General features: G+C 34.5%; 2 long non-coding RNA genes across 2 annotated transcripts; both read right to left on the bottom strand.

Annotated features, from left to right (window-relative positions):
- Positions 1-3,355: 3,355 nt before the first annotated feature.
- Positions 3,356-13,569, bottom strand: LOC140009565 (uncharacterized). The gene is made up of 2 exons (XR_011817032.1): positions 11,221-13,569; positions 3,356-3,846 (listed from the first exon to the last, which is right to left on the bottom strand). It is a non-coding gene; the product is annotated as an uncharacterized lncRNA (long non-coding RNA).
- Positions 13,570-14,742: 1,173 nt separating this feature from the next.
- Positions 14,743-16,789, bottom strand: LOC140009516 (uncharacterized). Its single transcript, XR_011816934.1, has 2 exons — positions 16,366-16,789; positions 14,743-14,893 (listed from the first exon to the last, which is right to left on the bottom strand). It is a non-coding gene; the product is annotated as an uncharacterized lncRNA (long non-coding RNA).
- Positions 16,790-17,718: the final 929 nt, after the last annotated feature.

Below are 17,718 nucleotides of genomic sequence, written 5' to 3'. Positions count from 1 at the left end.
TGGTAATTTTTTAAAGTTCATTTTCTGCAAAAAATTGCAAAAGAAAATGCGCCTAGCATGAAAACGCGCTAACGCGCTTCTGTGTCACGTTTTCATCAAAACGCATTTTCAATTCTGCAACCACAATGAAGAAAATGCGCTTTAAAACGCGACATAGAGTCGCGTTTCTCGCCTAAATCGCGTTTTCAAGCCTGGATCATAATCCAAAAACGCGACTTGAAATACGCGACTCAAATTCGCGTTTTACAACACAGCCGCGTTTTCATTCCTGCAAGATTTGTGCAGGAAACGCGACTTCAAAAACCCGAGTTGAAGGCGCGTTTTCAGTCACATTTTCTGTGTCCGAATATAGCCTTCAGAAATGCGATTTCAGCTTCATTTCTTCCTCTCTTCTTAATTTTCCAGGCGCGTTTTTCTTCTTCTCTTCTACCCAACTCACAAATCTTCAATTTTGTTCAATAATCTTACTAGAAAACATCAACCCAACACCTTTTGAGCTTCATACAACCTTTTTAACCGATTAAAATCCAAGAAAAACACCTCAAATTCAGTTTTTGAAGGATTGAAGGTTATGGTTTTTCAACTCTAATTTCTTCAATTAGAGGTCAATTGGAGGTTATTTCATAGGGCTTTTTGCATTTTTAGCATCACCAAACATCCTTCGACGTGATTGAGGTAAGTTTCTTCATCAAATCTTTTGATTTTAGAAAGTCATATTTTTTTATCCTGAGCTATCTAACATCTTTTAATTTCAAAAATTTGATGATGTATTTGACTATTTTTTAATTTATTCATGTTTATTGAGATTGTTTAAGTATGTTTATGAGTTTAAATGTAGCAATTAGTTGGTCATTATTGCTTTATAAATTCATAATTGCTATATTTGAAGGAAATTGGAAAATGAAGTTAGGATGTTTTTGAGCCATTGGTGATTATTAATTATGGTTAAGAATGGTTAGTTGATGATGTTTGAGCATGTGCATTGTGTATAGTGAGTAATTTGGTTGATTTGGTGAGTTAATTGATTTAATTTTTGCCTAAACATGATTATAGCTAAAAGCATATTATTATTGTTAATTCTAAATAGTTATAATCATAATTGTTGCTATTTTCACTAATTGAGTTATAATTATTCCATATCTTGTTTCAATTGGTGATTTTGAGCAATTTTTGGCATAAATTATGACTCTTCTTTTTTTTCGGTCCTTTACATTAGTTATTGGACGAATTATCACTTGAAGGGACAATTGGAGATTATTTGGATCATTTTAGGATATTCATTGCCAAATTGTGAATCATGTCAAAATACATGTGGTTAATTGCAACATTTTCTTTTAGGTACCATGCCAAGGGGAAGAAGAGTGGTACTTTCATCCTCTAGTAGTGAGGAGAGGGATGTTAATGAGGAGATGGAGGTGACTGAGGAGGAGAATTCACCTTCTCCTCCACCAGTTAGCCGTCAACCTGGTGAGGGCACCTCCCGTGGAGCGGGTAGATCGGTTTTTGACAGTGCTAGGTTCAATACTTGCAGGAATCAAGAATGGCATGAGGAGCGTGCTAATTTGGAGTTCCTGTTTGAGATGCATGTGAATCCAACAGTTGAGATGATGTACAACATCTCGGAGGCTTTTGCTCAGCTTGGATGGGCTTCGATTCTCACCCTACCAGACCATTACTACCCCGACTTGGTGCGTGAGTTTTACGCCAACATTGAGAGTAAGATGCGCCATAGTGGAGAAATAGTTGAGTCCTGGGTACGTGGAAGATGAATCACCTTGTCACGCCAATATTTGGCCGCTATTTTGGGGTGCATGGATGACGGACGTCCAGTAGATCTGAAGAAGGAGTTTGTTCCCCCGAATAGGAGGTGGGATCCCTCGCTGGCCATGGCTAGGTTTGGTCTTGAGTACCAACCTTTTCGCTCTACAAGAAAGGAGACCATTTTGGCGAATGTCTTCGAACCTCGTCATCGGCTTATCATTTACATGATGGCTCACAATGTCATCCCAAAGAAGACGGGGCACACGGAGGTCCGTAAGAGCGATATCTACTTCTTGGATTATATGTTCCATAACCGGACATCTCCATATGCTCGCATTTCACTGCCTAACATCATCATTAGCCACATTCGGTCTACGGCGAGGCGTAAGACAACTTCTTTCAAATTATCCTTTCCTCGTCTACTGACTTTAATCTTCCCCCGTTTTGAGGTTCGGTTGGAAGGAATGAGGCGAGAGATTGTTCCACCACGGGCTGAGATGACTATCACTACTCTTCGCCGCCTTGGTATTGGCACGGGGAACATTCCACGCCCTGTTCAGGAGTGGAGACAGAAGGCTAGACATGGTCGCGATGAAGCCGGACCATCTACTGCAACACCACCTCCTCCTCCACCAATAAGAATTTTTGTAGTTGAATTAAATTCTGAATTTTCTGCTCAAATTTATTGTGAGTCTAAATAATAGAGTAAATTAGTATCTAATAATTGTTTTAATTGCTCCTCATGGAATCGACTCGATACATACCCAATATTACGATTTTGGCCTGTATACTTGCAGTAAAACGGGTATAATTTGGAATTAAACTTGCACTTAAAGTAAACACCCGTCATCTACTATATTAAATTTAACATTAAATTTTATATTAGCGATCTTTCATTCAAATTTTATCATTAAATCTACTATTTTCAACTATTAAACATTCTAATTTTTTTTGTTAATTAAAAATCTAAAACTCTAGACGGGAAAAAATCTAAAAAATTGACCTTACGAAATTGTCCTGTTTTGGGTATGTGAAATGCACATAGAACTCATTCCTTTAGCATTAACAGAAATATTTAACGAAATGATTGCTAGTGTACTAATTTAAGAGTTTAGTGATTGTATTGAAACGAAAAATATTTGAATGGCCAAAAGAGTACGAGGGGAATAGTTTAGTGGCTGTTGGATTTTCTAGATTTGGAATGAGAAACTTAGCGGATATGATTACCCTTAAATTTTGACACTTAGATTTGCATGTGTTTGGTTTATTTGTAAACTAAGAGCAAAATCCAATGAAATAACCAAGGGTATATTGATTAATTAGTTGAGTGATTAAATTGAGACGAAAAATAGTTTGGTAGCTAGAAGTAGATGCCAGAAATAGTTTAGTGGTCGCCATTTTTTTCCCAATAATAAAAGAGCAAAATTTGTTGTGCAACGTGCATGGTGGTTCACACATGCAAGTCCTGTGACGACCCCACTTCGCCTTAGGGCGAACCCTAGGGTTTTGGCGGACCGCCTGCCTAACTCTTGCCAGGACTCAATATAAGTCAAGATTATAACTTAGAACTAATTAAGCAATACGAAAACTAACATAAAGAAAAGTCGCTTCCTTCAATAGTAATCCAGTTCTACATCATAATATTTTCAAAAGTTACATCAATTTTTCCAAAATTTAACCACCAAAAGTTGACTAAATCATTTACATCCCCAAATGGACCAAAAGACGATCAAAGCCAGCTTCTCCAAAATCTTTTCACCTCAAGTTCTTGCTAAAGAAAACAAACTTACGGGGGTAATCTAACGCTCAGTGAGGCCAAAAAAGAAAACAGGCAAGCAAGCAAGTATAACAAGTATTAAACTTATAACAGAAAGGCAGTCACATAATATTCATGTAATTCACAAAAGAAATCAAGACACAATCATTAAAGGATACAGAAGCTCTTAGGAGTTAACTCCACACTGCTTTGCCAAGGTCTTGATTCAAAATTTCAAATGTTGACACTTCGTCAACCGAGCAAGTATCAAGTCCGTAAAACCCCACTTTTCACCAAATTTCTGTCCACCGTTACACCCCCTACCGGGCCTGCAAGTCAAACAAGTTTTTAATATTATTCGAGTATATCCAAGTCAAGTATGTGTCCAAGGTTTACCAAACTCTTCAACCAAACCCATGCTAGCTTGAGTTGAATGGCTAGCCATTAGTTTTGGGCGTCCCCACAAGTTCAAGTATAAGTCGACGAGATTGCTTTCAAATCGACGCTAAGTCAATCACAAGTATAATTTTCAAGTACGAGCAGGTCAATTATCAAGTAAAGTAAAAGAGAACGGGTGCGATAAAGCACACACTCGTCTCAACAAGTCCAATTCACATATTTAACAAGAAGCAGTTCAAGTATTGTGGAACAAGTCATGCACTTGACACTCACCAATTTCAAAAGCAAGTGAGTAAGAAATTTCTTTAAATTTCCTCACTGGGATTTCTTTCGAAACCCTCTTGAGCACCTGAAGAAATATAACCAACCATCACTCACGATACCCTAGGTCATTGAGCATACAAAGAAGAAAGTTCATTTGCTTAGAACTTAGGACAATGCCTCAAAAGTGTTTTACTCCATCGAAAATCAAGATTCAAAATGAAGGTTTAAAGTCACAAGAGAACTTGTATCATCCATGAAATCAAGTTTGAAAATGAACTATCAATCTCAAAAGAAAGTCGGAAGTTCAAAAAAGTTTATTTTGTTGGAAATCAGAAATTTCCAGCTTTTTGCGAAAACACTTGAAAATTCATATCTTGAGTTTGGTAAGTCCAAAAATTGGAAACTTTACACCGTTGGAAACTAGATTCAAAGTACTAAAATTTTCCAGAAGACACTTTTCTCAGATTCCAATCAAAAATCATTCGATTCTCAGCTCAAACTTGCTGTTTTATTAAAACAGGGCAGAAACAGTCTTGATTTTTAGTAAAGTTTGAAAATACGGAAAAATTCACAAGAATTGAATTAGCCTTTGAAATTTATAACTCAGAAAGAAATTCAAGTCAAGTTTCAAATGCAATAAGCAGAAGTCAATTCGGATTTTCCAACACCAAGATACAACGGATTTAAGAAAACTGGTTTTTTGGCAACCTGTTCCGCGGATTCTCAGTCATAAAGCTTTGGCACAGTTTTGAAATCAGGCGATAACTAACGTTACACAAGTCAAAATTGGAAATGGTTTATGGCGTTTCGAAACTCAAACATAGCTCTATGTTTCTTATGAAGACATCAAAATTCAGTTTACACATTTTCATGGTAAAAAATAGCAATCACAGAGGCACAAGAAAGCTGTCGCGTCATAATAGGGCATTTGAGCAATCTCGGGAAAATGGCTATAACTCAATGTAGAAAAATCCGTTGGTGGCGTTGAAACTAGACTCAAAGGACTTTCCAACGGTATAAAATTTAGACTCTAATTCGTTTTCAATCAGTACCAGAAAATCTGACAAGTTGACTGAAAATGCACTCAAAGTTTCAGTCCATTTTACAAACTTTCTAACAAGAACTTTCCAAATATTTTTCCCATCAAATCTTCCCAATTTTTTTCCATAACAAATCCCTAAACATATCAAATAATATATAGCCAAGATTACTAACAAAAAGAACCATGAAAATTTGCATGTAAACAACCCTTAACAAAAGATCAAACACTTGGTGGGCATGGGGTTTTTTTCCATTTTCATCAACAAAACAACCATCTAGTCAACAAAACTCACTCAAATCCATATGGGCTTCATCAATCAATTGCCCTTGGTCATCAAAAGATAATTTTCAAACAAATCCAATCAACAAATTAAGAGCTAAACTAGCATTTTAACCACTAGAACATCTAGAGATATAACTTTAAGAGATGGTGTCCCTTCTTTCTTGGTCTCTCTCTCTCTCTCTCAGCTTTCTCTCTCTCCCTCAACAAGAGAAGAAGAAAAAACAAGAGGAAAAATTGTGGTGGGTGATGGGTTTTCAAGTGATCTTCAAGAGTAAGATGAAGGAGGAAATGGAGATCTCTCAAGTCTCTCTCTCTTTCTAAAATTTCGGTTGGCTCAAAGGGGAAAAGAGAGAATGAACTCTCAAGTCTAGTTTCTTCCTTTAAAGTGTGGTAGGGAACCATCTCACCTACTCGCTTATGTGTCGCATTCTCATGCGACATCTTATCTATAACTAGATTTCCTCCATCCGACATTATCCTATCATTTTTCTATTTCTTTAAAATCTCTACATGCTCTAAATTTCATCTTAAAACTAAATTCCATGTCACCACTCCAAAATTTCGCACTTAATGCTAGCCCAACAATAATCGGGAAATTAATAATAAAAATTCGACTAAGTTGAAAAATGACATTTTAATAAATGAGAATACCAAAAATTTGAAAAAATCACATAATATAAATATTTCTATCATTATTATTTACCTTTCAAAAATAATAAAATTTTAGAGCCCTCACATCTTTCTAGGATTTTGGCCAAATTCATTAATAAGTCACGAAATTAACAATTTTTAAGAAATTAATCACTCGAAAGTTAAAAGAAGCAAGTAAAAGAAAATCATTTATCAATTAACAAGTAAATCACTTAATGAATGAAAATTTTACAAAAATTTAATTTAAATAGAGATGCAAATAATTGGGAGGTGAGAAAAATAATTTTCTGGATCATCACATCCTCTCCCCTTTCAAAGAATTTCATCCTCGAAATTCTCACCTTAGCTCGAAGACTCCAGATATCTCTTCTGTGTCCCGTTCTTAAGAATTGTAAAACCTATTCCATACTAGATATCACGTAAGTCATGTATCCTTAAATCTTTTCATGAGTTTTCTCAAATTCAATTACCTCATTAATAAGCCAATCATAAGTGATAAAAATCACCTCAAGAAATTTGTCAATCTACGTATTCCAATCCAAGAACAAATCATGTAATCCTTATCTCAATATTCCAATGGTCCCTAAGTACTCTCAATGAACTTTAATGTCTCGTATATCAAATTCTATAAGATATTAACAACGCAGTAATTTTGTCCTACTGGGTCTTAACCCTATTAATCTTTCAAAATGGTTAGAAAGAAATCTCAAGTAATCAATAACTTAAAAACAATCACATCCAGTTCCATACAAATATATACAAATATCAAAACACTAAAGGATAAACCTTAAACTCAATAATATCTTATCATACTCCTCTAGTCAATTACTCCAATAAATTCAAACCTTACATAAGATATAATAAGGCTCTTGAGTTCATTCCTCTCCACAAAGAAAATATACTTTATAACAAAAATAAAAATGTTTGAAGTTTTTAAGAGAAAGATATAAAATTTTCAAAATAACACTCATAAGAATAAATTCTTAAATTCTTGGTTGTTTGCAAAGAGACTCTCTTAGTTAACTCTAAAGTGAAAAGTTAAGATGGGAAGGACATAAAATACTTGGATAAAACATTTTCTTTTATAAAAGATATGATCTTTATAACTCAAATTTCATGAAAATACCGTACAAGAGAATTACCCAAATAACTTAAACAAGAAAAAACAAGATCAAAAATTTTAAATTACTTTTACAAGCTCATTTATAGCAAATTTAAATATCAGTATCTAAAAGACGTAGAAAGGCAAAGAAATATATTATCAAATTGAAAATTTTTGAATTTATCATTATTATTATTATTATTATTATTTTAAAGTCAGGTATAACAGGTTCCATTGTCAAAAGATAGATTAAATTTCTTCCCATAAACTATCCAGCTTATATCTAAGACTCGAAGAACCAATTTACATTCCCGTTTACTCATGGATCATTGAAACTTAACTACTACTCATAGGACAAAAGTCTTTCACCAACACACAAGTGAAAGTTTACAACTCTTAAACCTGGATCATCTTCATACACAGACCATTATGTTCAAGCGTAAATAGAGTACTAAATCATCAATACTAACATTCATTCGTCCCATTGACTAAAGTGAATTATCAAGTTACTTTGCACCCCAAACAATGACTAACTCAAATCATGATCAGACACCAATATATTCAACATATATCTTTAAACCGTACTCTATACTACCTATATTCTCAACGCCATTCTCCGGTTTCCATTTCTCACACAAGTCTAAGGCCATATAGGTATAAAAGGGCAAGGATCACGTAATCATAGATGCAAAGCCAATCATAATTCAAAGTACAATTATCAGATTTCACAAGATTGATGTATACGATCACAACAGGTACAAGTAAACATATAACAAGAAATATCCAAAGATATCAGAAATTAAGCAAGTCTGCAGTACTAGCACAATACACATTCAAGACAAACATTAAATTTCAAATCGAACAACCATCGATAGAAACCTTAACCAGGGATTTACTCGCCTAGGCTACGACAATCTTCATAATTCCAATCTCTTCAATTTGTTCAGCTTTAGATCTAGCACTCAGATCCTTCATGTCCTAACCTTCGTCATTACACTTTATCAAACTTTAGCCTCTCCATTTTATCTCTTAGTTGTCTTTCCCTCTAGTCAATGCAGTTATAGAACTCCTAGAACTATCTACGAAATCATTAGTACTCTCTTACTCCTCGGTCACACTAACTTCAGGCTCTCGGATGCAATCACTCTACATCTTCAAAGCTCCCTCAGTTCTTACACTTGAAGATAAGCTCTCTCCTTGAAAACCAAGAATTTCATATTCAAATCTCGGATAAGTTTTTTGAAAATGCTAAGAAGAGCAATCAAAGTAATAAAATCTCATCAAGTTCAGGATTTACATTACCAGAGCCCAAGTTCCCAATTCCTCCAAAAACTCAAGGATTTCTTGTTCAAAGCATAGGGAAATTCAGGTGCGAGAATATATCAGTGTCATTCAAGAATTGGAAGATTTGGTTAGAAAACTTCAACCTCTTTCTTGGGTTCAGCATATATAAAAATCCAACAAAACTCATCAATTGCTCACCAATTTCTAGTTTTGTAAATTAAGTGGAATTCACATACTTGTCAAGATTGGTATGTTATAAAGTACTTGGAGCACATAGGTGTTATTTCCAACTACCGTTTGAAAATAAAACTAATACATCTTAGTAAAGTGGAAATTTTCTAGTAGGTAAACAAATGAAAAATGCATTTTATTCCCTAGAAAATGCTTTTGTTTTGGTTCAAAACCATCATATATGGAATTAACTAGCAAATCTCGGTTTCTTATCTCCTATAACTAATACCAATATTTGCATCAATTCCTTCCATTCCTACAAGTACAAAGATATTTTGAATCTCATTCAATCTTTCACTACTAATCTCTCACATAATGTTTTCTTTCGATGTAGCACCACATAATTTCTCAGTTTTGTTTTCACCAATTCCATATAAGAAACTCTCACGTAACAATTCTCTTTAACCACTAGGATATAGTAGGTTCTCCAGTTCATGTAATATTCAAGTTAATCCCACAGTCCGGCATCCTAAATTTCAAGCCTAGGATATACTACAAAGATCTGAAGCCTAAAGCTCTGATACCAACTGTGACGACCCCACTTCACTTTAGGGCGAACCCTAGGGTTTCGGCGGACCGCCTGCCTAGCTCTCACCAGGACTCGATACAAGCTAAGAGTATAACTTAGAACTAATCAAGCAATACGAAAACTAATATAAAGAAAAGTCGCTTCATTCAATAGTCATCCAGTTCTACATCATAATATTTTCAAAAGTTACATCAATTTTTCCAAAATACAACCACTAAAAGTTGACTAAATCATTTACATCCCCAAATGGACCAAAGGACAATCAAAGCCAGCTTCTCCAAAATCTTTCCACTTCAAATTCCTGTTAAGAAAAATAAACTTAAGAGGGTTGTTGCGCCCCCATTTTTTTGAAAACAATAAAATTACGAATTTATAAAATGAATTTTGGTTTGTTTTAAGTGAAAATGAGTTAAATGAGTTTTTTATTTTTAGAAAAATAAATAAAGCAAAATGGGCCTAAAATGGGACTTAAAAGTGCGACGGTTTTGGCCCCAAAATAATAGTTTAAAAAGGATTTTTAATAAAAAAATAGGAGTCGTCACTTGATATTGAGTTAAGGTGTACCAAGTCATCTAAAATAAATTTTAAAATGAAAAGTAGAGAAAACCCTTTTTTAAACGATTCCAAGTCTTCGAAAATCAAAGAAAAGTGTTCGGGAGTCACATTTGAAGAAATGGAAGGCAAGGATAAAATCCAAAACACCCTTTCAACCTAGCCAAAGCTAGTTGAGTGATTTAGTCAAAGATTTTTTTATTTTTAACCTAAAAATTTATCACATATGGATGCAAAACCTAAACCGAGAAGGATATCGGGGAGTCGAAATATCTCTTCAAAGCTTAATTGGTGCAAATCACATTAATTGTGATACCCAAGAATGAGTCTTCGAAGAGATCACGAATATGCACAAATATGAGATTCTAAGAAAAGAAAGGAAAATAATAATATACACATATACATGACCTAAAGGAATACATCATAACGGGTGCGGGGAACTAAGATTCGTGACTAGATTTTCCCTTTTTATAGAGGGAATACGAGCATGCTAAGGTTAGAAAGCCAAACTCGTCCATATCCCATATTCGAGGGGTATTTCTCCTATCTAATCATGCAAATGTACTAACCTAGTTCTAATTCTTAAATGGAATGCAAGTCTAACGTCATCTATCGCATATGGGGATAAGAGATATATATATATAGGGGGAATATGGAATAAGGGATATACATATGGGGAATATAAGGGGTAAGGGTCATACATATGGGGGAAATATCATGCCAAATGAAAAAAAAAACCTAAAAAGTAAAAATATGCATGAAAATGTAGTGATTTTGTCACACAAACATGGTCTAACGTGTGAACGGTCCCTAAGAGTCTAGCGTTGGACTAGTCCATGTCTATGAGTTCTCACTAGCATTGGACTAGTGAGAAAAAAGGGAAATAGGGCCACAACTAGCGTTGGACTAGTGTGGTGACGTCACACATTGATTATAACTAAACCAATCATATAAAACATAACCAAAGCAAGTAAACACATAAGATCACATAAACACGTAGCACATAAGCATGATATCTAGATGCAAGACCCTAAGAAATCAAGTAACACGTAACACACAAGCACGCAAAACACACAAAGCAAATAAAGCGAATAAAGACCTAACTATTTTGGGGGCCCTAACTACAATCTAAAAGGAGAAAGAATGAAATGAAATGAAATAACAACCTAACTATTACAATTTGGCATTTAAATGCCTCTCAAATAACTAAAAATTAAATTAAAATAAATATACAAAATTAAAACAAATGAAATGAATAAATAAATAGATGAAATAAAAAACATTAAAAAAAACATGCAATTACACACATAAAATCACATAGTAGCACATAGGATAAAGTAAAATCAAAATAAAGGAATAGAGTGTACCTCCCTTCAATTGGTGACCTAATGAAATGAAATTTTTCTTGTGTACCCTCCAAAACAAAGAAAAAGGTCAAAGCATCACTTTAATTAACAAATAATCACAAGAAATGAAAATAAACATGAGATTGAACCAATTAAAGCATTCAAACGAAAGTAAACAACCCATATTCATCAAATTAAGACAAGCGAGGACCCAATTGAAAGAATTAAAGAAGTTTGAGGGATTAACTCAATATTATTACAAAAATTAAGGATTTAAACAAAATTTAGGGCTTAAGATGAAACCTACCAAAACCCAAATGCTAAAATTCACAAAAAAGTTAAACAAGAAAATTACCCAAAATTCCTAATTATTTTACTAAAAACAAATCAAACTATAAATTTATCAAAAGTTATTAAGCCTTTAAAATTCATCCTAAAAGTTACAAATAATGTACTCAAAGATCATAATAAAACATGCCAAAAGCAATTAAGATTTTGAAGTGACAAAATTGATCATGTTTTTCCAAATTTTGGGCCGTAGTGAAACAAGCGGAAACTTGAGGGGTTAGAATGTATTTTTTAAAAAAAAATTTCCATGCAAACCCACGAAGAAGCTTATGCTTTCTGCAGATTCCAGCCACCATTCGTTCTGCAACTTCTCTTATGCAGCCGAAACATGCTCATGTAAAGCCTATCGATTTATTTACCAAACCCCACTGCTATAACTTCCAACCCATGTTGTTAACATCGCCCAAATGCAATTGTCTACCCCCCAAAAAATCCAACAAGGAAGCTGAACATAAAATTCAGCAAAGGGACCTGAACTTGGAGCAGCTAACGTTTCAGCATTGCAGGACAATGTCTACTGCTGCAACAAGTCAGGAAGCTCCCCCCAACTTTTGACCAAGTTTTTGCTTTATGGGCTCAAGGTAACTTGCTCACAGCAAGAGGAAAGTGAGGGCAGAAAACAACACTATCGAGCGAGCATAAAAACAGCAAGTGAGCAAAAATGAACAGCGAAATTTTTTATTCTCTTAGAGAACTGGAAACCGACATGGTGAAACAATCATCAACCAAATGGTAAACTTCAATGCAAACAAATGCGAGCCAGGAGAACAAGGACAGAAACGTGGACATGCAAGTAATCAAAGAAGGAATGGGGAAACATATCAGCGAATGCAAGTGCAGACCAGCAAACTTTTGTTGTATGCATTCTGGGCATGACTCACATTCATCAAAGAGAATCTTAACATTCAGCAGGTTAGTCAGAGCAAGGCATGAAACAAAGAGAACCCATGAAACAATAGAAATAGACAAGAGAAAGCGGTGCATACAAACTAGCGGATGGTTTGCTATCTATCTTCATGGGAAACCCACAGGTTCGAAAAACTGACTTAAACAAGACTCCATCCTTCTAGGAAAACTTTGACTGGACATTTTCTAAACCAAACAACCATAAACATGATAGTTAATCAGAGAAAAGACAAGGACAAGCTCAACAATGAAGAGGAAATGCAAAATTTTCGAATGCATCAAAATTACAGAAACTCATCATACAAACAGGCAAATCTTTTGCGAGAAAAGAAAATTTTGCAATCTTCTGGGTTTATCGTTTTCAAACACAAAAACCAGCCATGTCTCAGGCAAAACCCCACGGATTCATCAGATAAAAAAACTATAGAAAACTCCAAACCCGTTTCCTTTCAAAAGTTCAAGCATGGCAAAGTTCAAGCCTGCCAAACCCCAAACCTGCAATCATCCCATGACCTTCTACCGAATCAGAGGTTATCAAACACACAAGCATGGCAAAGTTTTGATACCAACGAAAGTTCAAACCATCAACAAACAGTCCAAGATTCATGTCCCCGGGCTTGAGTTCTCATAAAATCTTGTTAGATCAACAAGGAAGAAACGATAGTTACCTTTGGACCCTGACGAAGTAAAATGAACGTGAGATGTCCCAGATTTCAAAGACTCCCTTCACTCCCTTTGAATCTCCCTCGATCTTCCTATTCTCTCTAGTTTTTGTTGCTTTGTTCTTCTCTTTTCTGGTTCCCCAGTCGCCGTCCCTATACCTCCTCCCACAAAACGCTCTTTTCCTTCCTCTTTTTCCTTCTTTCTTGCTGTTTGTTCCTTTTCCGCAGCCCTTCCTTCTCCCTTGCTTTCTGGTTTTTTCCTTTTTCTCCTACTTTCCCGAAGCTCCTCCCTTTCTCCCTCGGTTTCCTTTTTTCTTCTCCCCAAAATCCTTGTTTTTTCACTCCTGCCTTTCTTCTTCTAGTTTCTTTCCCGCTGCCCTTCTCTCAACCCTAGCCGCCAAACTATCAATCCATTCCCCCTTGGTTTCTCTCTCTGCCCCCCCCCCCCCTTTAGTTTTGCTCTTGCCCGTAGGTTCTATTGTTTTCCCTTTTTTTTGTGTTTCTTTTTTTCTTCCAATTTTCCTAAGCTTCCCAAGTGTCTTCCACCTACCTCCCTCCCTTTACAAGTGGTATCAATAAAATGGGGACACTTATCCTATTTGCATTCACTAACACTTGTCCAATACTTCCCTAATACACTTGTTTAATACTCCTTTAGCCCAGTTGTTCAACATGCAAACCCTCCACCTATCTTCTTATTTTTATTTATTTATTATATTTTTATTTTCCAAAATCAATTTAGATAAACAAAGAAAATGCTAATTCCTAATTGAAATTGCATTGCAAGATTTTCATTTATTTTAAAGAAATTGAATTTAAGATGATTAAAACATATTTTTGTGAAAATTTTTCTTTTCAAAATTTTAATACAAAAATATCTTAAAAATAAAAATTATGAACCTATTTTATAAAAATAAGCAAAAATGAATACTAACTATCATTTAATCAATAAAATAAAATAAAATAAGAATAATAGGAATAATAATAAAAAAAATAAAGTTAACATTGAATTAAATAAGAAATAAAGCTAAAAATCAAATAAATGAAATTTTGGTGTCTACAGGGGTGAGCTAACGCTCAGTAAGGCCAAGAAAGAAAACAGGCAAGCAAGCAAGTACAGCAAGTATTAAACTTATAATAGAAAGGCAGTCACATAATATTCATGTAATTCACAAAAGAAACCAAGACACAATCATTAAAGGATACAGAAGCTCCAGGAGCTAACTCCACACTGTTTTGCCAAGATCTTGATCCAAAATTTCAAATATTGATATTCCGTCAACCGAGCAAGTATCAAGTCCGTAGAACCCCACTTTTCACCAAATTTTCGTCCACCGTTACACCCCCTATCTGGCCCGCACGTCAAACAAGTTTTTGATATTACTCAAGTATATATATCCAAGTCAAGTAAGTGTTCAAGGTTCACCAAACTTCTCAACCAAACCCTTGTTGGCTTAAGTTGAATGGCTAACCATTGGTTTTGGACGTTCCCACAAGTTCAAGTATAAGTCGAAGAGATTGCTCTCAAATCGACACCAAATCAATCACAAGTATAATTGTCAAGTACGAGCAGGTCAATTATCAAGTCAAGTAAAAGAGAACGAGTACGATAAATTACACACTCGTCTGAACAAGTCCAATTCACATATTCAACAAGAAGTAGTTCAAGTATTATGCAACAAGTCATACACTTGACACTCACCAATTTCAAAAGCAAGTGAGCAAGAAATTCCTTTAGATTTCCTCGCCGGGATTCTTTTTGAAACCCTCTTGAGCACCTGAAGAAATATAATCAATCATCATTCATGATACCCTAGATCATTGATCATACAAAGAAGAAAGTTCATTGCTTAGAACTTAGGACAACGCCTCAAAAATGTTTTACTCCATCGAAAACTGAGATTCAAAATGAAGGTTTAAAGTCACAAGAGAACTGGTATCATCCATGAAATCAAGTTTGAAATGAACTATCAATCTCAAAAGAAAGTCGGAAGTTCAAAAAAGTTCATTTTGTTGGAAATCAGAAATTTTCAACTTTATGCGACAACACTTGAAAATTCATATCTTGAGTTCGGTAACTTCAAAAATTGGAAACTTTACACCGTTGGAACTGGATTCAAAGTACTAAAATTTTTGAGAAGACACTTTTCTCAAATTCCAATCAGAAATCATTCGTTTCTCAGCTCAAACTTGCTGTTTTATTAAAACAGGGCAGAAATAGTCTTGATTTTTAGTAAAGTTTGAAAATACGGCAAAATTCACATGAATTGAATTAGCCTTTGAAATTATAACATAGAAAGAAATTCAAGTCAAGTTTCAAATGTAATAAGCAGAAGTCAATTCGGATTTTCCAACACCAAGATACAACGGCTTTAAGAAAACTAGTTTTTTGGCAACCTGTTTCGCGGGATTCTCAGTCATAAAGCTTTGTCACAGTTTTGAAATCAGGCTATAACTAACGCTACACAAGTCAAAATTGGAATGGTTTATGGCGTTTCGAAACTAAGACATAGCTCTACGTTTCTTATGAATACATCGAAATTCAGTTTGCGCATTTTCATGGTCAAAAATAGCAATCACAGAGGCACAAGAAAGCTATCGCGTCATAACAGGGCATTTGAGCAGTCTTGGGAAAACGGTTATAACTCAACGTAGAAAAATCCGTTGGTACCGTTGAAACTAGGCTCAAAGGGCTTTCCAACGGTATAAAATTTAGGCTCTAATTTGTTTTCAATCAATACCAAAAAATCTGACAAGTTGACTGAAAATGCACTCAAAGTTTCAGTCCATTTTGCAAAATTTCTAACAAGAACTTTCCAAATGCTTTTCCCATCAAATCTTCCCAATTTTTTTCCATAACAAAGCCATGAACTTATCAAATAATATATAGCCAAGATTACTAACAAAAAGAACCATGAAAATTTGCATATAAACAACCCTTAACAAAAGATCAAACACTTGGTGGGCATGGGGTTTTCTTCCATTTTCATCAACAAAACAACCATCTAGTCAACAAACTCACTCAAATCCATATGGGCTTCATCAATCATTAGCCCTTGGTCATCAAAAGATAATTTTCAAGCAAATCCAACTAACAAATTAAGAGCTAAACTAGCATTTTAACCACTAGACATCTAGAGATATAACGTTAAGAGATTTACTAGATCTACCATAGATCTTACTTAAATCAAGTGGATCTAACATACCCATGGTTAGAAATTAAAGATTAAGGGTGATTTTAGCTTCTTACCTCAAGATCTAATTAGATATAGTGTGATTCAATCTCAAAATTTCCTTCCAAGTTTCACCCTTCAAGTTTTCTCAAGAAAGGTCAAATCTTCTAGGTTGATTGGGTGATTTCTTCCACAAATCCACAAGGAGCAAGATAGATGGTGTCCCTTCTTTCTTGGTCTCACTCTCTCTCTCTCTCAATTTTCTCTCTCTCCCTCAACAAGAGAAGAAGAAAAAGAAGAGGAAAAATTGTGGTGGGTGATGGGTTTTCAAGTGATCTTCAAGAGTAAGATGAAGGAGGAAATTGAGAGCTCTCAAGTCTCTCTCTCTTTCTAAAATTTCGGTTGGCTCAAAGGGGAAAAGAGAGAATGAACTCTCAAGTCTAGTTTCTTCCTTTAAAGTGTGGTAAGGAACCATCTCACCTACTCGCTTATGTGTCGCATTCTCATACGACATCTTATCTATAATTAGATTTCCTACATCCAACATTATCCTATCATTTTTCTATTTCTTTAAAGTCTCTACATGCTCTAATTTTCATCTTAAAACTAAATTCCACGTCACCACTCCAAAATTTCGCACTTAATGCAAGCCAAACAATAATCGCGAAATTAATAATAAAAATTCAACTAAGTTGAAAAATGACATTTTAATAAATTAGAATACCAAAAATTTGAAAAAATCACATAATATAAATATTTCTATCATTATTATTTACCTTTAAAAAATAATGAAATTTTAGAGCCCTCACATCTTTCTAAGATTTTAGCCAAATTCACTAATATGTCACGAAATTAACAATTTTTAAGAAATTAATCACTCGAAAGTTAAAAGAAGAAAGTAAAAGAAACTCATTTATCAATTAACAAGTAAATCACTTAATGAATGCAAATTTTACAAAAATTTAATTTAAATAGAGATGCAAATAGTTGGGAGGTGAGAAAAATAATTTTCTGGGTCATCACAAGTCCTCCATTAGCTCCCTTGATTTTCCTTGCAGATCCCAGAAAGAATATTCCTCATGGAAACGACCTAAACAGTGTAAATTGAGTAAAACTATAACAATAAAGGATCAAAATAGTAATACTTCCAAATGGATAATGTCCAAACTCCTAGAAAAAGTGGTCAATCTTTATTATACGGAAGTTCGTCAAAATAGTCCCTCATATTTTTAATAAACACTGTTTCAGTCACTCACGTTCAAAATCAATCAAAATAGTCTCTTAGATATTAAATAAAAATGTGCCCATTTAGTCTCAGAACTCATTTTTGATTAGTTTTCATGTCAAAAAGCGCCACTGTCTTAGGTTCCCACAATTTCAGTGGTAAAATGGGAACATTCATTTCACTTGAAAAAAAGAAAAAAAAAACA

The sequence above is a fragment of the Coffea arabica genome, chromosome 6e (assembly GCF_036785885.1).
Source record: "Coffea arabica cultivar ET-39 chromosome 6e, Coffea Arabica ET-39 HiFi, whole genome shotgun sequence".
NCBI lineage: Eukaryota > Viridiplantae > Streptophyta > Magnoliopsida > Gentianales > Rubiaceae > Coffea > Coffea arabica.
Note: the sequence above shows the minus strand (reverse complement) of the source record. Positions and strands in the feature narration are given on the sequence as shown.